A 17,213-nucleotide genomic window follows, 5' to 3' on the forward strand; every position below is an offset into this window, starting at 1 on the left:
TTACTCTCTCCGCCAGTATCAGCCAATAGGAGCCCTTTCCTGCGTGCTCTGGAGCACAGCAAGGTGGTTGCCGTTTTCTCGCTACAACATATATAAATCTCCCTTCATCTCCCTTCTCCTTCATTCTCTTACTGTCTGTCTCTATAGATCTCTCGTCCCTCTCTCTCCTCTTTCTTTCATCGGTTCAGTTTCTCTCTCTCTCTCATTCCCTGCCCACAGTCTCTCTCTCTCATTCCCTGCCCCCAGTCTCTCTCTCAATCCCTGCCCACAGTCTCTCTCTCAATCCCTGCCCACAGTCTCTCTCTCAATCCCTGCCCACAGTCTCTCTCTAATTCCCTGCCCACAGTCTCTCTCTAATTCCCTGCCCACAGTCTCTCTCTAATTCCCTGCCCACAGTCTCTCTCTAATTCCCTGCCCATAGTCTCTCTCTAATTCCCTGCCCACAGTCTCTCTCTCATTCCCTGCCCACAGTCTCTCTCTCATTCCCTGCCAACAGTCTCTCTCTCATTCCCTGCCAACAGTCTCTCTCTCATTCCCTGCCAACAGTCTCTCTCTCATTCCCTGCCCACAGTATCTCTCTCATTCCCTGCCCACAGTCTCTCTCTCATTCCCTGCCCACAGTCTCTCTCTCATTCCCTGCCCACAGTCTCTCTCTCATTCCCTGCCCACAGTCTCTCTCTCATTCCCTGCCCACAGTCTCTCTCTCATCCCCTGCCCACAGTCTCTCTCTCATTCCCTGCCCACAGTATCTCTCTCATTCCCTGCCCACAGTATCTCTCTCATTCCCTGCCCACAGTATCTCTCTCATTCCCTGCCCACGGTCTCTTTCTCTCATTCCCTGCCCACAGTATCTCTCTCATTCCCTGCCCACAGTATCTCTCTCATTCCCTGCCCACAGTCTCTCTCTCATTCCCTGCCCACAGTCTCTCTCTCATTCCCTGCCCACAGTCTCTGTCTCTCATTCCCTGCCCACAGTCTCTCTCAATTCAATATATATACAGTGTTGTAACAATGTACAAATGGTTAAAGAACGCAAGGGAAAATAAATAAGCATAAATATGTGTTGTATTTACAATGGTGTTTGTTCTTCACTGGTTGCCCTTTTCTCGTGGCAACAGGTCACAAATCTTGCTGCTGTGATGGCACACTGTGGAATTCCACCCAGTAGATATGGGAGTTTATCAAAATTGGATTTGTTTTCGAATTCTTTGTGGATCTGTGTAATCTGAGGGAAATATGTATCTCTAATATGGTCATATGTTGGACAGGAGGTTAGGAAGTGCAGCTCAGTTTCCACCTCATTTTGTGGGCAGTGTGCACATAGCCTGTCTTCTCTTGAGAGCCAGGTCTGTCTACAATGAATGGCCTTTCTCAATTGCAAGGCTATGCTCACTAAGTCTGTACATAGTCAAAGCTTTCCTTAATTTTGGGTCAGTCACAGTGGTCAGGTATTCTGCCGCTGTGTACTCTCTGTTTAGGGCCAAATAGCATTCTAGTTTGCTCTGTTTTTTTGTTCATTCTTTCCAATGTGTCAAGTAATTATCTTTTTGTTTTCTCATGATTTGCTTGGGTCTAATTGTGCTGCTGTCCTGGGGCTCTGTGGGGTGTGTTTGTGTTTGTGAACAGAGCCCCAGGACCAGCTTGCTTTGGGGACTCTTCTCCAGGTTCATCTCTCTTTAGGTGATGGCTTTGTTATGGAAGGCTTGGGAATCGCTTCCTTTTAGGTGGTTGTAGAATTTAACAGCTCTTTTCTGGATTTTGATAATTAGTGGGTATCGGCCTAATTCTGCTCTGCATGTATTATTTGGTGTTTTACGTTGTACACTGAGGATATTTTTGCAGAATTCTGCGTGCAGAGTCTCAATTTGGTGTTTGTCCCATTTTGTGAAGTCTTGGTTGGTGAGCGGACCCCAGACCTCACAACCATAAAGGGCAATGGGCTCTATGACTGATTCAAGTATTTTTAGCCAGATCCTAATTGGTATGTTGAATTTTATGTTCCTTTTGATGGCATAGAATGCCCTTCTTGTCTTGTCTCTCATATCGTCCACAGCTTTGTGGACGTTACCTGTGGCGCTGATGTTTACGCCAAGGTATGTATAGTTTTTTGTGTGCTCTAGGGCAACAGTGTCTAGATGGAATTTGTATTTGTGGTTCTGGCGATTGGACCTTTTTTGGAACACCATTATTTTGGTCTTACTGAGATTTACTGTCAGGGCCCAGGTCTGACAGAATCAGTGCAAGTGCTGCTGTAGGCCATCCTTCGTTGGTGACAGAAGCACCAGATCATCAGCAAACAGTAGACATTTGACTTCAGATTCTAGCAGGGGGAGGCCGGGTGCTGCAGACTTTTCAAGTTCCCGCTCTCTCTCATTCCCTGCCCACAGTATCTCTCTCATTCCCTGCCCACAGTCTCTCTCTCATTCCCTGCCCACAGTATCTCTCTCATTCCCTGCCCACAGTCTCTCTCTCATTCCCTGCCCACAGTATCTCTCTCATTCCCTGCCCACAGTATCTCTCTCATTCCCTACCCACAGTATCTCTCTCATTCCCTGCCCACAGTATCTCTCTCATTCCCTGCCCACAGTCTCTCTCTCATTCCCTGCCCACAGTCTCTCTCTCATTCCCTGCCCACAGTCTCTCTCTCATTCCCTGCCCACAGTATCTCTCTCATTCCCTGCCCACAGTGTCTCTCTCATTCCCTGCCCACAGTCTCTCTCTCATTCCCTGCCCACAGTCTCTCTCTCATTCCCTGCCAACAGTCTCTCTCTCATTCCCTGCCCACAGTATCTCTCTCATTCCCTGCCCACAGTATCTCTCTCATTCCCTGCCCACAGTCTCTCTCTCATTCCCTGCCCACAGTCTCTCTCTCATTCCCTGCCCACAGTATCTCTCTCATTCCCTGCCCACAGTATCTCTCTCATTCCCTGCCCACAGTATCTCTCTCATTCCCTGCCCACAGTATCTCTCTCATTCCCTTCCCACAGTCTCTTTCTCTCATTCCCTGCCCACAGTATCTCTCTCATTCCCTGCCCACAGTATCTCTCTCATTCCCTTCCCACAGTCTCTCTCTCATTCCCTTCCCACAGTCTCTCTCTCATTCCCTTCACAGTCTCTCTCTCTCTCTCTCTCTCTCTCTCTCTCTCTCTCTCTCTCTCTCTCTCTCTCTCTCTCTCTCTCTCTCTCTCTCTCTCTCTCTCTCTCTCTCTCTCTCTCTCTCTCTCTCTCTCTCTCTCTCTCTCTCTCTCTCTCTCTCTCTCTCTCTCTCTCTCTCTCTCTCTCTCTCTCTCTCTCTCTCTCTCTCTCTCTCTCTCTCTCTCTCTCTCTCTCTCTCTCTCTCTCTCTCTCTCTCTCTCTCTCTCTCTCTCTCTCTCTCTCTCTCTCTCTCTCTCTCTCTCTCTCTCTCTCTCTCTCTCTCTCTCTCTCTCTCTCTCTCTCTCTCTCTCTCTCTCTCTCTCTCTCTCTCTCATTCCCTGCCCACAGTATCTCTCTCATTCCAGATAGCAGATGTTCTGAAAGAGCTGCAAAACCTGGACCTGTATAAATCAGCTGGGCTTGACAACCTCTATTTCTGAAACTATCCGCCGCCATTGTCGCAACCCCTATTACCAGCCTGTTCAACCTCTCTTTCATATCATCTGAGATCCCCAAGGATTGGAAAGCTGCCGCAGTCATCCCCCTCTTCAAAGGGGGAGACACCCTGGACCCAAACTGTTACAGACCTATATCCATTCTGCCCTGCCTATCTAAGGTCTTCGAAAGCCAAGTCAACAAACAGGTCACTGACCATCTCGAATCCCACCGTACCTTCTCCGCTATGCAATCTGGTTTCCGAGCCGGTCACGGGTGCACCTCAGCCACATTCAAGGTACTAAACGACATCATAACCGCCATCGATAAAAGACAGTACTGTGCAGCCGTCTTCATCGACCTTGCCAAGGCTTTCGACTCTGTCAATCACCATATTCTTATCGGCAGACTCAGTAGCCTCGGTTTTTCGGATGACTGCCTTGCCTGGTTCACCAATTACTTTGCAGACAGAGTTCAGTGTGTCAAATCGGAGGGCATGTTGTCCGGTCCTCTGGCAGTCTCTATGGGGGTGCCACAGGGTTCAATTCTCGGGCCGACTCTTTTCTCTGTGTATATCAATGATGTTGCTCTTGCTGCGGGCGATTCCCTGATCCACCTCTACGCAGACGACACCATTCTATACACGTACGGCCCGTCATTGGACACTGTGCTATCTAACCTCCAATCGAGCTTCAATGCCATACAACACTCCTTCCGTGGCCTCCAACTGCTCTTAAACGCTAGTAAAACCAAATGCATGCTTTTCAACCGATCGCTGCCTGCACCCGCTTGCCCGACTAGCATCACCACACTGGATGGTTCCGACCTTGAATATGTGGACACCTATAAGTACCTAGGTGTCTGGCTAGACTGCAAACTCTCCTTCCAGACCCATATCAAACATCTCCAATCGAAAATCAAATCAAGAGTCGGCTTTCTATTCCGCAACAAAGCCTCCTTCACTCACGCTGCCAAGCTTACCCTAGTAAAACTGACTATCCTACCGATCCTCAACTTCGGCGATGTCATCTACAAAATTGCTTCCAACACTCTTCTCAGCAAACTGGATGCAGTTTATCACAGTGCCATCCGTTTTGTCACTAAAGCACCTTATACTACCCACCACTGCGACTTGCACGCTCCAGTCGGCTGGCCCTCACTACATATTCGTCGCCAGACCCACTGGCTCCAGGTCATCGACAAGGCCATGCTAGGCAAAGCTCCGCCTTATCTCAGCTCACTGGTCACGATGGCAACACCCATCCGTAGCACGCGCTCCAGCAGGTGTATCTCATTGATCATCCCTAAAGCCAACACCTCATTCGGCCGCCTTTCGTTCCAGTACTCTGCTGCCTGTGACTGGAACGAATTGCAAAAATCACTGAAGTTGGAGACTTTTATCTCCCTCACCAACTTCAAACATCAGCTATCTGAGCAGCTAACCGATCGCTGCAGCTGTACATAATCTATTGGTAAATAGCCCACCCATTTTCACCTACCTCATCCCCACAGTTTTTATTTATTTACTTTTCTGCTCTTTTGCACACCAATATCTCTACCTGTACATGATCATCTGATCATTTATCACTCCAGTGTTAATCTGCAATATTGTAATTATTCGCCTACCTCCTCATGCCCATATATTATTATTATTATTATTTTGCACACATTGTATATAGACTCCCCTTTTTTCTCTACTGTGTTATTGACTTGTTAATTGTTTACTCCATGTGTAACTCTGTGTTGTCTGTTCACACTGCTATGCTTTATCTTGGCCAGGTCGCAGTTGCAAATGAGAACCTGTTCTCAACTAGCCTACCTGGTTAAATAAAGGTGAAATAAAAAAATAAAAAAAATATTTTAAAAAATCCCTGCCCACAGTATCTCTCTCTCATTCCCTGCCCACAGTATATCTCTCTCATTCCCTGCCTACAGTATCTCTCTCTCTCATTCCCTGCCCACAGTATCTCTCTCATTCCCTGCCCACAGTATATATCTCTCTCTCTTTGGGGCGGCAGGGTAGCCTAGTGGTTAGAGCATTGGACTAGTAACTGGAAGGGTGCAAGTTCAAACCCCCAAGCTGACAAGGTACAAATCTGTCGTTCTGCCCCTGAACAGGAAGTTAACCCATTGTTCGTAGGCCGTCATTGAAAATAAGAATTTGTTCTTAACTGACTTGCCTAGTTAAATAAAGGTAAAATCAAAAATAAATAGTATATCTCTCTCTCATTCCATGCCCACAGTAGCTCTCTCTCATTCCATGCCCACAGTAGCTCTCTCTCATTCCATGCCCACAGTAGCTCTCTCTCATTCCATGCCCACAGTAGCTCTCTCTCTCATTCCATGCCCACAGTAGCTCTCTCATTCCATGCCCACAGTAGCTCTCTCTCTCATTCCCTGCCACAGTATATCTCTCTCTCTCATTCCCTGCCACAGTATATCTCTCTCTCTCATTCCCTGCCACAGTATATCTCTCTCTCTCATTCCCTGCCCTCTGTATCTCTCATTCTCTACCGACAGTATTTTCCTCATGTTGTCTGTCTTCTCTATTAGTACCAGCAGCAGCAGCAGTCCACCCACACGCTTTCCTTCTTTGTGTCCTGCTGAGGCTAGTGAGTGCAGACTGAGAGCTGCAGACTGAGATCTGCAGACTGAGAGCTGCAGACTGAGAGCTGCAGACTGAGAGCTGCAGACTGAGAGCTGCAGACTGAGGGCTGCAGACTGAGGGCTGCAGACTGAGAGCTGCATACTGAGAGCTGCAGACTGAGAGCTGCAGACTGAGAGCTGCAGACTGAGAGCTGCAGACTGAGAGCTGCATATTGAGAGCTGCATATTGAGAGCTGCAGACTGAGAGCTGCAGACTGAGAGCTGCATATCCAAGAGCCAGGACAGACAGACACCTCAGCTGCAGCTGAGCTGCAGCCTGAGAGCCCAGCCTCCTACAGCTGACTGAGGGGATGAGAGCTGGGACTGAGAGGTTATTGAGAGCTGGTGGTTGTGGGTGACTGAGAGGGTGAGAGCTGCAGACTGAGGCTGCAGACTGGCTGGTTGCTGCAGACTGAGAGCTGCAGCCTGACGTCTCCAACTCCACCAGGACAGACAGACACCTCAGCTTCTGGCTGACCTGCCCTCCTCAGAGCCCCTCCTCCTACAGCTGTGGGGGATGTGGGTGGGGTGTAGGGTTAAGTAGTGCTGGTGGTTGTGGGTGATGTGGGTGGTGTGTAGGGCTGGGCTGGTGGTTGTGGGTGATGTGGGTGGTGTGTAGGGCTGGGCTGGTGGTTGTGGGTGATGTGGGTGGTGTGTAGGGCTGGTGGTTGTGGGTGATGTGGGTGGTGTGTAGGGTTAAGTAGTGCTGGTGGACAGCAGGTCTTTTTCCTAACCTGTCTCAGGTCTCAGGCGCTTAGCTCAGAAACACAGTCCACCTGAGAGTTCACAATCAGCTGATAGTGTTTGACTGTCTTCCTGAACACATGTCCTCTCCTCCCACTGTATTGTCATGGCTTTAGGCAGAGCACACCATGCACCTTTTACACTGGCCACCATTAGTCCTCATGACATGTCTAATCTCCTCCTGTGTGCTCTTCCTACACACAGCAGTGTTTTAGAAAGTAGTGTGGCAGCAGGAGTACTGGGCTGGGGAACGTGAGCCTTTTAACCGAGCCAAACAACAAGCCTCAACCCCCCAGTGATGGGCTGGTGAACGTGAGCCTTTTAACCGAGCCAAACAACAAGCCTCAACCCCCCAGCGATGGGCTGGGGAACGTGAGCCTTTTAACCGAGCCAAACAACAAGCCTCAACCCCCCAGTGATGGGCTGGGGAACGTGAGCCTTTTAACCGAGCCAAACAACAAGCCTCAACCCCCCAGTGATGGTGCTGGGGAACGTGAGCCTTTTAACCGAGCCAAACAACAAGCCTCAACCCCCCAGTGATGGTGCTGGGGAACGTGAGCCTTTTAACCGAGCCAAACAACAAGCCTCAACCCCCCAGTGATGGGCTGGGGAACGTGAGCCTTTTAACCGAGCCAAACAACAAGCCTCAACCCCCCAGTGATGGGCTGGTGAACGTGAGCCTTTTAACCGAGCCAACCAACAAGCCTCAACCCCCCAGAGATGGGCTGGGTAACGTGAGCCTTTTAACCGAGCCAAACAACAAGCCTCAACCCCCCAGCGATGGGCTGGGGAACGTGAGCCTTTTAACCGAGCCAAACAACAAGCCTCAACCCCCCAGCGATGGGCTGGGGAACGTGAGCCTTTTAACCGAGCCAAACAACAAGCCTCAACGCCCCAGTGATGGGCTGGGGAACGTGATCCTTTTAACCGAGCCAAACAACAAGCCTCAACCCCCCAGTGATGGTGATGGCCAAACAACAAGCCTCAACCACCCCAGTGTTGGTGAACGTGAGCCTTTTAACCGAGCCAAACAACAAGCCTCAACCCCCCAGTGATGGGCTGGGGAACGTGAGCCTTTTTAACCGAGCCAAACAACAAGCCTCAACCCCCCAGTGATGGTGAACGTGAGCCTTTTAACCGAGCCAAACAACAAGCCTCAACCCCCCAGTGATGGGCTGGGGAACGTGAGCCTTTTAACCGAGCCAAACAACAAGCCTCAACCCCCCAGTGATGGGCTGGGGAACGTGAGCCTTTTAACCGAGCCAAACAACAAGCCTCAACCCCCCAGTGATGGTGAACGTGAGCCTTTTAACCGAGCCAAACAACAAGCCTCAACCCCCCCAGTGATGGTGAACGTGAGCCTTTTAACCGAGCCAAACAACAAGCCTCAACCCCCCAGTGATGGTGAACATGAGCCCAACAACAAGCCTCAACCCCCCAGTGATGGGCTGGGGAACGTGAGCCTTTTAACCGAGCCAAACAACAAGCCTCAACCCCCCAGTGATGGGCTGGGGAACGTGAGCCTTTTAACCGAGCCAAACAACAAGCCTCAACCCCCCAGTGATGGTGAACGTGAGCCTTTTAACCGAGCCAAACAACAAGCCTCAACCCCCCAGTGATGGGCTGGGGAACGTGAGCCTTTTAACCGAGCCAAACAACAAGCCTCAAACCTCCCAGTGATGGTGAACGTGAGCCTTTTAACCGAGCCAAACAACAAGCCTCAACCCCCCCAGTGATGGTGAACGTGAGCCTTTTAACCGAGCCAAACAACAAGCCTCAACCCCCCAGTGATGGTGAACGTGAGCCTTTTAACCGAGCCGAACAACAAGCCTCAACCCCCCAGTGATGGGCTGGGGAACGTGAGCCTTTTAACCGAGCCAAACAACAAGCCTCAACCCCCCAGTGATGGGCTGGGGAACGTAAGCCTTTTAACCGAGCCAAACGACAAGCCTCAACCCCCCAGTGATGGTGAACGTGAGCCTTTTAACCGAGCCAAAGAACAAGCCTCAACCCCCCAGTGATGGGCTGGGGAACGTGAGCCTTTTAACCGAGCCAAACAACAAGCCTCAACCCCCAGTGATGGTGAACGTGAGCCTTTTAACCGAGCCAAACAACAAGCCTCAACCCCCCAGTGATGGGCTGGGGAACGTGAGCCTTTTAACCGAGCCAAACAACAAGCCTCAACCCCCCCAGTGATGGGCTGGGGAACGTGAGCCATTTAACCGAGCCAAACAACAAGCCTCAACCCCCCCACCCCCCACCCACCCCACTGTTGGAGTGAGAAGGAATTTGGGAAGGAAAAACATATTTTGTAAAAGACTCATTGTTGTTTGCTTGGGTTGTGTGGATGTCCTTCGTCAGTCTTTTGTGTCCTAGCTGGGAGGGAGACAGTGAGGGAGGATGGGACGTAGGACACAGTGATGGGCTGGGGAACATGCCATGCCAAGATGCCTGTTACAACAGCCCATGCATGAAATAGATTTTCCCTCACCAAACAAGAGGCCATTGATGAGTCTTGTGGTGAACAAACAAGCCATCATCCCACGCTAGGAGCCAGTGGCTGAATGAAAACCGGCCATTTTATATCCTATCAGTGTGAGGTAATACCATGACATGAGCACCTGGAAAGAACTGAGCATGTGGAAACAGAATCCTGGAGTCGCCAGGTTCAAAACCAAATCAGCCTCTTAGTCTGTAAATTTCTAACTGACTCTGACTGGCTATCAGGCTCTCACTGGCCCTCACGGACTCTCTCTGACACTCCCTGACACTCACTGGAACATCTGACCCACTCTGGCCCTCTCTGGCCCTCTCATTGGCCCATATTGTCTCTCTGGCTCTCTGGTGGGTCTCACTCTCCAAGACAATAGTTACAGTTGTCATAGTAGTGTGGATTCTAGATTGTCTCTGTTAATCCAGTACTCCCCTTTAGAACGCTGCAGAGGCTGGATAGAAAGAGGGAGAAGTACCAGTTAACATTGTCAGTGTAGCTGGTCTGTAAAAATATAGAGTGGAAAGAGAACAGAGAAGGCAAACGTCAGATGTATGAGCAGTGGTGTGGAGGTCATCTGTCTCAGGAGAAGGCCTTCGATTTCAGGGTCGTTGTCGTCCTCCGGCAAAGAACTTGGGCAAACAGAAAAGCAGAACATGAGAAACTCTCAGCTTGCTGAATTACAAGATATGTACAGTATTAAACATAAATCATTGGTTCCTGCAGATAAATGGAAAAGACCACTTTGCTTCGCCATCTGAGGTTTTTATGTAGAACCATTTATTCCTGGGATAAAAGTAACTACTTTATAATATTGATTCAGCCGTTTGCACTCAACAAGGGATAATGATTCTCTGTTGGCCATCGACATTCTGTTTAGATGAAATCCTCTACAGTATAAAGTGATCATCTCTTAAGCGTACTGATGAATCAGCCAGTCTCTTCTAAATGGGCCTGTAGAGACTTGTCTCTTTGCCTTTGTGTTTGCAGCTTTGAACCTCGCAGAACCACAGATCTCTGTTGTGGACAATGCAATCGCTTGTTAGTTAGTAGCATGGTCGGAGATTTGAGTGAGCATCCTGGAACCAACTCCAGGCAGTAGGAGAAGAGTCTGCTGGGACCTGGGAGTGAAATGGGATGAGAGGGAGAAAATTTATTTCTATACACAGTGTCTGCCAAGAAATGCGTTCCCATTATGCTCCACTTGTGAGGACAGTATGAGTAGTGCCTCTAGAATGGAGGTGGTGGCTGTGGGAGGGAGAAGAGCTGGACCTGCCCACAGTGTCTCTCTCTGTCCTGGGGATATGACTGTCTGTCTGTCTGTCCTGGGGATATGACTGTCTCTGTCTGTCCTGGGGATATGGCTTTCTCTGTCTGTCCTGGGGATATGACTGTCTCTGTCTGTCCTGGGGATATGACTGTCTCTGTCTGTCCTGGGGATATGACTGTCTCTGTCTGTCCTGGGGATATGACTGTCTCTGTCTGTCCTGGGGATATGACTGTCTCTGTTTGTCCTGGGGATATGGCTGTCTCTCTTATGGGGATATGACTGTCTTTGTCTGTCCTGGGGATATGACTGTCTTTGTCTGTCCTGGGGATATGGCTGTCTCTGTCTGTCCTGGGGATATGACTGTCTCTGTGTGTCCTGGGATATGACTGTCTCTTTTTGTCCTGGGGATATGACTGTCTCTGTTTGTCCTGGGGATATGACTGTCTCTGTTTGTCATGGGGATATGACTGTCTCTGTTTGTCCTGGGGATATGACTGTCTCTGTTTGTTATGGGGATATGACTGTCTCTGTTTGTTATGGGGATATGACTGTCTCTGTCTGTCCTGGGGATATGACTGTCTCTGTTTGTCCTGGGGATATGACTGTCTCTGTTTGTCCTGGGGATATGACTGTCTCTGTTTGTCCTGGGGATATGACTGTCTCTGTTTGTCCTGGGGATATGACTGTCTCTGTTTGTTATGGGGATATGACTGTCTCTGTTTGTTATGGGGATATGACTGTTTGATATGATTGTTCCCACCTGGGTTGTGGGATATGGTTCCCACCTGGGTTGTGGGATATGGTTCCCACCTGGGTTGTGGGATATGGTTCCCACCTGGGTTGTGGGATATGGTCTGGGTTGTGGGATATTGTTCCCACCTGGGTTGTGGGATATTGTTCCCACCTGGGTTGTGGGATATTGTTCCCACCTGGGTTGTGGGATATGGTTCCCACCTGGGTTGTGGGATATGGTTCCCACCTGGGTTGTGGGATATGGTTCCCACCTGGGTTGTGGGATATGGTCTGGGTTGTGGGATATGGTCTGGGTTGTGGGATATGGTCTGGGTTGTGGGATATGGTCTGGGTTGTGGGATATGGTCTGGGTTGTGGGATATGGTCTGGGTTTTGGGATATGGTCTGGGTTGTGGGATATGGTTCCCACCTGGGTTGTGGGATATGGTTCCCACCTGGGTTGTGGGATATGGTTCCCACCTGGGTTGTGGGATATGGTTTCCACCTGGGTTGTGGGATATGGTTCCCACCTGGGTTGTGGGATATGGTTTCCACCTGGGTTGTGGGATATGGTTTCCACCTGGGTTGTGGGATATTGTGGAACTCACACGCTGCGCCTTGGACCAACCTTTTCAACAACCGTGATATCGCCGCTCCATTTTTCATATTTCCATTTGTTTTGTCTTGTTTCCATACACACCTGGTTTTCATTCCCTAATCACACAATGTATTTAGTCCTCTGTTCCCCTCCATGTCTTTGTGTGAAATTGTTTTCATGCTGTGGGTATTGTTACCCGCCTGTGTTTTATGTACTTATGTGCTTTCGTTTGGACCGGAATAAAAAGTGCGCCTGTTAACTACACTCTGCTCTCCTGCACCTGACTTTGCCTCTAGTACACACCCTTCACATGTGCTGCATAATCACCTTGCCCTTTACCCCACATCACAACTGTATATCCAACCCATCTTCCCCAGCTGTACAGATGGCCCCCGCGACACACCATATCTCCTGAAACGGCTCCACACTGTTTATCATTTTATAGAACTCCAATTCTACCCTAAGTGACAGAGACCATCCCATTAACTTCTTATGGCTGCATCCCTTCTCAAATCTAACTGCCTGTAGCTCAGGCCCAGAAGCAAGGATATGCATATTATTGGTATCATTTGAATGGAAACATTCTGAAGTTTGTGGAAATGTTAATTGAATGTAGGAGAATATAACACAGTAGATCTGGTAGAAGAACAGATAAAGTGCATACGTTTTCTGTTTTTTATTGTTGTAGTATTATCTTTCACATGTACTAGAATAGCCACACAGTCAGATAGGATGCTGGGGATAATTTTGATGGATAACACAAGAGGGAGACTGTAGGTGTGCAAAGCTTCAGACTGATAACCTCAGGAATGGGTGAGCTACATGACATTTAGCATGAAGTCAACCAGGTGTCCCACACAAGTTGCCCAAATGTACCCAAGTGGCCAAATTGCTGAAATGATATAACTATATACACAACATATCAAAAGGCTAACATACAACTTTTTATAAAAATATATATTTTTTAAATACGTATACAAAAAAAACAGGGGTAGACCCTTTGGAAGACCCTCAGTCCTCTACACAATATTTTGCTGCTGGTGCCATGTCCCCATGCAGTCTCTTTCTGCTGTAAAGCAGAGGCAAACCGAAAAAGTGGTGCACGTGATGTGGGACTTCATGTGACAAAGAACTAACAACGACGCATCCATGCTGTGCCCTTTTGGCCCTGAGGCACATCCATGCTGTGCCCTTTTGGCCCTGAGGCACATCCATGCTGTGCCCTTTTGGCCCTGAGGCACATCCATGCTGTGCCCTTTTGGCCCTGAGGCACATCCATGCTTTGCCCTTTTGGCCCTGAGGCACATTCATGCCTGCAGTTATGAACTTTGGCATATGAACACCCCTGGTGGCAGGAGTAGAGGGGGCAGAGGTAGAGGGGGCAGAAGGTGATGCAGTGGACTTAGTGCTATAGCCAGCAAGCTCCCGGATGAGCAGCTCCCTGAAGGCTAGCTGTGAGATGGGGGTCTGTCCACAGCTCTTCACCATTTCCTTCTGCAGGATGAAGGAATTCACCACAGTAATGTCAATGAAATGATAAAACAATGTCTTGTACCGTTTATTTGTCTTATGGAGGACATTGTAGTACCCCATCAGTATGTCTGATAAGTCTACACCTCCCATGCCCTTGTGGTAGTCCTTGATAGCTGCAGGAATGGGGACATTTTTTGGTGGTCCATGCCCCAGTAGCGTCGTTCACACGCCTGACGACGTGATCGTCACTGAAGAACTTGTGGATAGTGGAGCACATCGCCACCTCTCTGCTGTCCATCCACTTCACAAACAGCAGGCCATCTTCACGGATCCATCGCATGGTACCCCGCTTAGGCATGTCGTTCACCTTTGTCTTCGGAAAGCCCATTCTGTTGGTCCAAATGGTGCCACAAGCCCACACATCCAGCTTCCTCAGGTCTGTGAACAGGCTTGTGTAGAAGTTGTCCACAAACAGTTTGTAGCCCTTCCTCAGCTTTGTGAACAGGGTAGGGCTTGTGTAGAAGTTGTCCACAAAAAGTTTGTAGCCCTTCCTCAGCTCTGTGAACAGGGTAGGGCTTGTGTAGAAGTTGTCCACAAAATGTTTGTAGCCCTTCCTCAGGTCTGTGAACAGGCTTGTGTAGAAGTTGTCCACAAACATTTTGTAGCCCTTCCTCAGGTCTGTGAACAGTTTGTAGCCCTTCCCCAGGTCTGTGAACAGTTTGTAGCCCTTCCTCAGGTCTGTGAACAGTTTGTAGTCCTTCCTCAGGTCTGTGAACAGTTTGTAGCCCTTCCCCAGCTCTGTAAACAGGGTAGGGCTTGTGTAGAAGTTGTCCAGTTTGTAGCCCTTCCTCAGGTCTGTGAACAGTTTGTAGCCCTTCCTCAGGTCTGTGAACAGTTTGTAGCCCTTCCCCAGGTCTGTGAACAGTTTGTAGCCCTTCCTCAGGTCTGTGAACAGTTTGTAGTCCTTCCTCAGGTCTGTGAACAGTTTGTAGTCCTTCCCCAGGTCTGTGAACAGTTTGTAGCCCTTCCTCAGGTCTGTGAACAGTTTGTAGTCCTTCCTCAGGTCTGTGAACAGTTTGTAGCCCTTCCGCAGGTCTGTGAACAGTTTGTAGTCCTTCCCCAGGTCTGTGAACAGTTTGTAGCCCTTCCCCAGGTCTGTGAACAGTTTGTAGTCCTTCCTCAGGTCTGTGAACAGTTTGTAGCCCTTCCTCAGGTCTGTGAACAGTTTGTAGTCCTTCCCCAGGTCTGTGAACAGTTCGTAGCCCTTCCTCAGGTCTGTGAACAGTTTGTAGTCCTTCCCCAGGTCTGTGAACAGTTTGTAGTCCTTCCCCAGGTCTGTGAACAGTTTGTAGCCCTTCCCCAGGTCTGTGAACAGTTTGTAGTCCTTCCTCAGGTCTGTGAACAGTTTGTAGCCCTTCCTCAGGTCTGTGAACAGTTTGTAGTCCTTCCCCAGGTCTGTGAACAGTTCGTAGCCCTTCCCCAGGTCTGTGAACAGTTTGTAGTCCTTCCCCAGGTCTGTGAACAGTTTGTAGCCCTTCCCCAGGTCTGTGAACAGTTTGTAGCCCTTCGTCAGGTCTGTGAACAGTTTGTAGTCCTTCCCCAGGTCTGTGAACAGTTTGTAGTCCTTCCTCAGGTCTGTGAACAGTTTGTAGTCCTTCCTCAGGTCTGTGAACAGTTTGTACATTTACATTACATTTAAGTCATTTAGCAGACGCTCTTATCCAGAGCGACTTACAAATTGGTGCATTCACCTTATGACATCCAGTGGGACAGTCACTTAACAATAGTGCATCTAAAACTTAGGGGGGGTGGGGTGAGAGGGATTACTTAACCTATCCTAGGTATTCCTTAAAGAGGTGGGGTTTCAGGTGTCTCCGGAAGGTGGTGATTGACTCCGCTGTCCTGGCGTCGTGAGGGAGTTTGTTCCACCATTGGGGGGCCAGGGCAGCGAACAGTTTTGACTGGGCTGAGCGGGAGCTGTATTTCCTCAGTGGTAGGGAGGCGAGCAGGCCAGAGGTGGATGAACGCAGTGCCCTTGTTTGGGTGTAGGGCCTGATCAGAGCCTGGAGGTACTGAGGTGCCGTTCCCCTCACAGCTCCGTAGGCAAGCACCATGGTCTTGTAGCGGATGCGAGCTTCAACTGGAAGCCAGTGGAGAGAACGGAGGAGCGGGGTGACGTGAGAGAACTTGGGAAGTTTGAACACCAGACGGGCTGCGGCGTTCTGGATGAGTTGAAGGGGTTTAATGGCACAGGCAGGGAGCCCAGCCAACAGCGAGTTGCAGTAATCCAGACGGGAGATGACAAGTGCCTGGATTAGGATCTGCGCCGCTTCCTGTGTGAGGCAGGGTCGTACTCTGCGGATGTTGTAGAGCATGAACCTACAGGAACGGGCCACCGCCTTGATGTTAGTTGAGAACGACAGGGTGTTGTCCAGGATCACGCCAAGGTTCTTGGCGCTCTGGGAGGAGGACACAATGGAGTTGTCGACCGTGATGGCGAGATCATGGAACGGGCAGTCCTTCCCCGGGAGGAAGAGCAGCTCCGTCTTGCCGAGGTTCAGCTTGAGGTGGTGATCCGTCATCCACACTGATATGTCTGCCAGACATGCAGAGATGCGATTCGCCACCTGGTCATCAGAAGGGGAAAGGAGAAGATTAATTGTGTGTCGTCTGCATAGCAATGATAAGAGAGACCATGTGAGGTTATGACAGAGCCAAGTGACTTGGTGTATAGCGAGAATAGGAGAGGGCCAAGAACAGAGCCCTGGGGGACACCAGTGGTGAGAGCGCGTGGTGAGGAGACAGATTCTCGCCACGCCACCTGGTAGGAGCGACCTGTCAGGTAGGACGCAATCCAAGCGTGGGCCGCGCCGGAGATGCCCAACTCGGAGAGGGTGGAGAGGAGGATCTGATGGTTCACAGTATCGAAGGCAGCCGATAGATCTAGAAGGATGAGAGCAGAGGAGAGAGAGTTAGCTTTAGCAGTGCGGAGCGCCTCCGTGATACAGAGGAGAGCAGTCTCAGTTGAATGACTAGTCTTGAAACCTGACTGATTTGGATCAAGAAGGTCATTCAGAGAGAGATAGCGGGAGAGCTGGCCAAGGACGGCACGTTCAAGAGTTTTGGAGAGAAAAGAAAGAAGGGATACTGGTCTGTAATTGTTGACATCGGAGGGATCGAGTGTAGGTTTTTTTCAGAAGGGGTGCAACTCTCGCTCTCTTGAAGACGGAAGGGACGTAGCCAACGGTCAGGGATGAGTTGATGAGCGAGGTGAGGTAAGGGAGAAGGTCTCCGGAAATGGTCTGGAGAAGAGAGAAGGGGATAGGGTCAGTCCGCAGGGAGGCGAGTTTTCCTCCATTTCCGCTCGGCTGCCCGGAGCCCTGTTCTGTGAGCTCGCAATGAGTCATCGAGCCACGGAGCGGGAGGGGAGGACCGAGCCGGCCTGGAGGATAGGGGACATAGAGAGTCAAGGGATGCAGAGAGGGAGGAGAGGAGGGTTGAGGAGGCAGAATCAGGAGATAGGTGGGAGAAGGTTTGAGCGGAGGGAAGAGATGATAGGATGGAAGAGGAGAGAGTAGCGGGGGAGAGAGAGCGAAGGTTGGGACGGCGCGATACCATCCGAGTAGGGGCAGTGTGGGAGGTGTTGGATGAGAGCGAGAGGGAAAAGGATACAAGGCAGTGGTCGGAGA

The 17,213-nt window shown here is 49.9% G+C and overlaps 1 protein-coding gene across 1 annotated transcript in view; it reads left to right on the forward strand.

Moving 5' to 3' along the window:
- Nucleotides 1–17,213, forward strand: part of LOC124014331 (actin-binding LIM protein 3-like) — a gene marked incomplete in the record, with an annotated part of 248,175 nt that overhangs the window by 92,325 nt on the left and 138,637 nt on the right.

The sequence above is a fragment of the Oncorhynchus gorbuscha genome, linkage group LG02 (assembly GCF_021184085.1).
Source record: "Oncorhynchus gorbuscha isolate QuinsamMale2020 ecotype Even-year linkage group LG02, OgorEven_v1.0, whole genome shotgun sequence".
Lineage (NCBI taxonomy): Eukaryota > Metazoa > Chordata > Actinopteri > Salmoniformes > Salmonidae > Oncorhynchus > Oncorhynchus gorbuscha.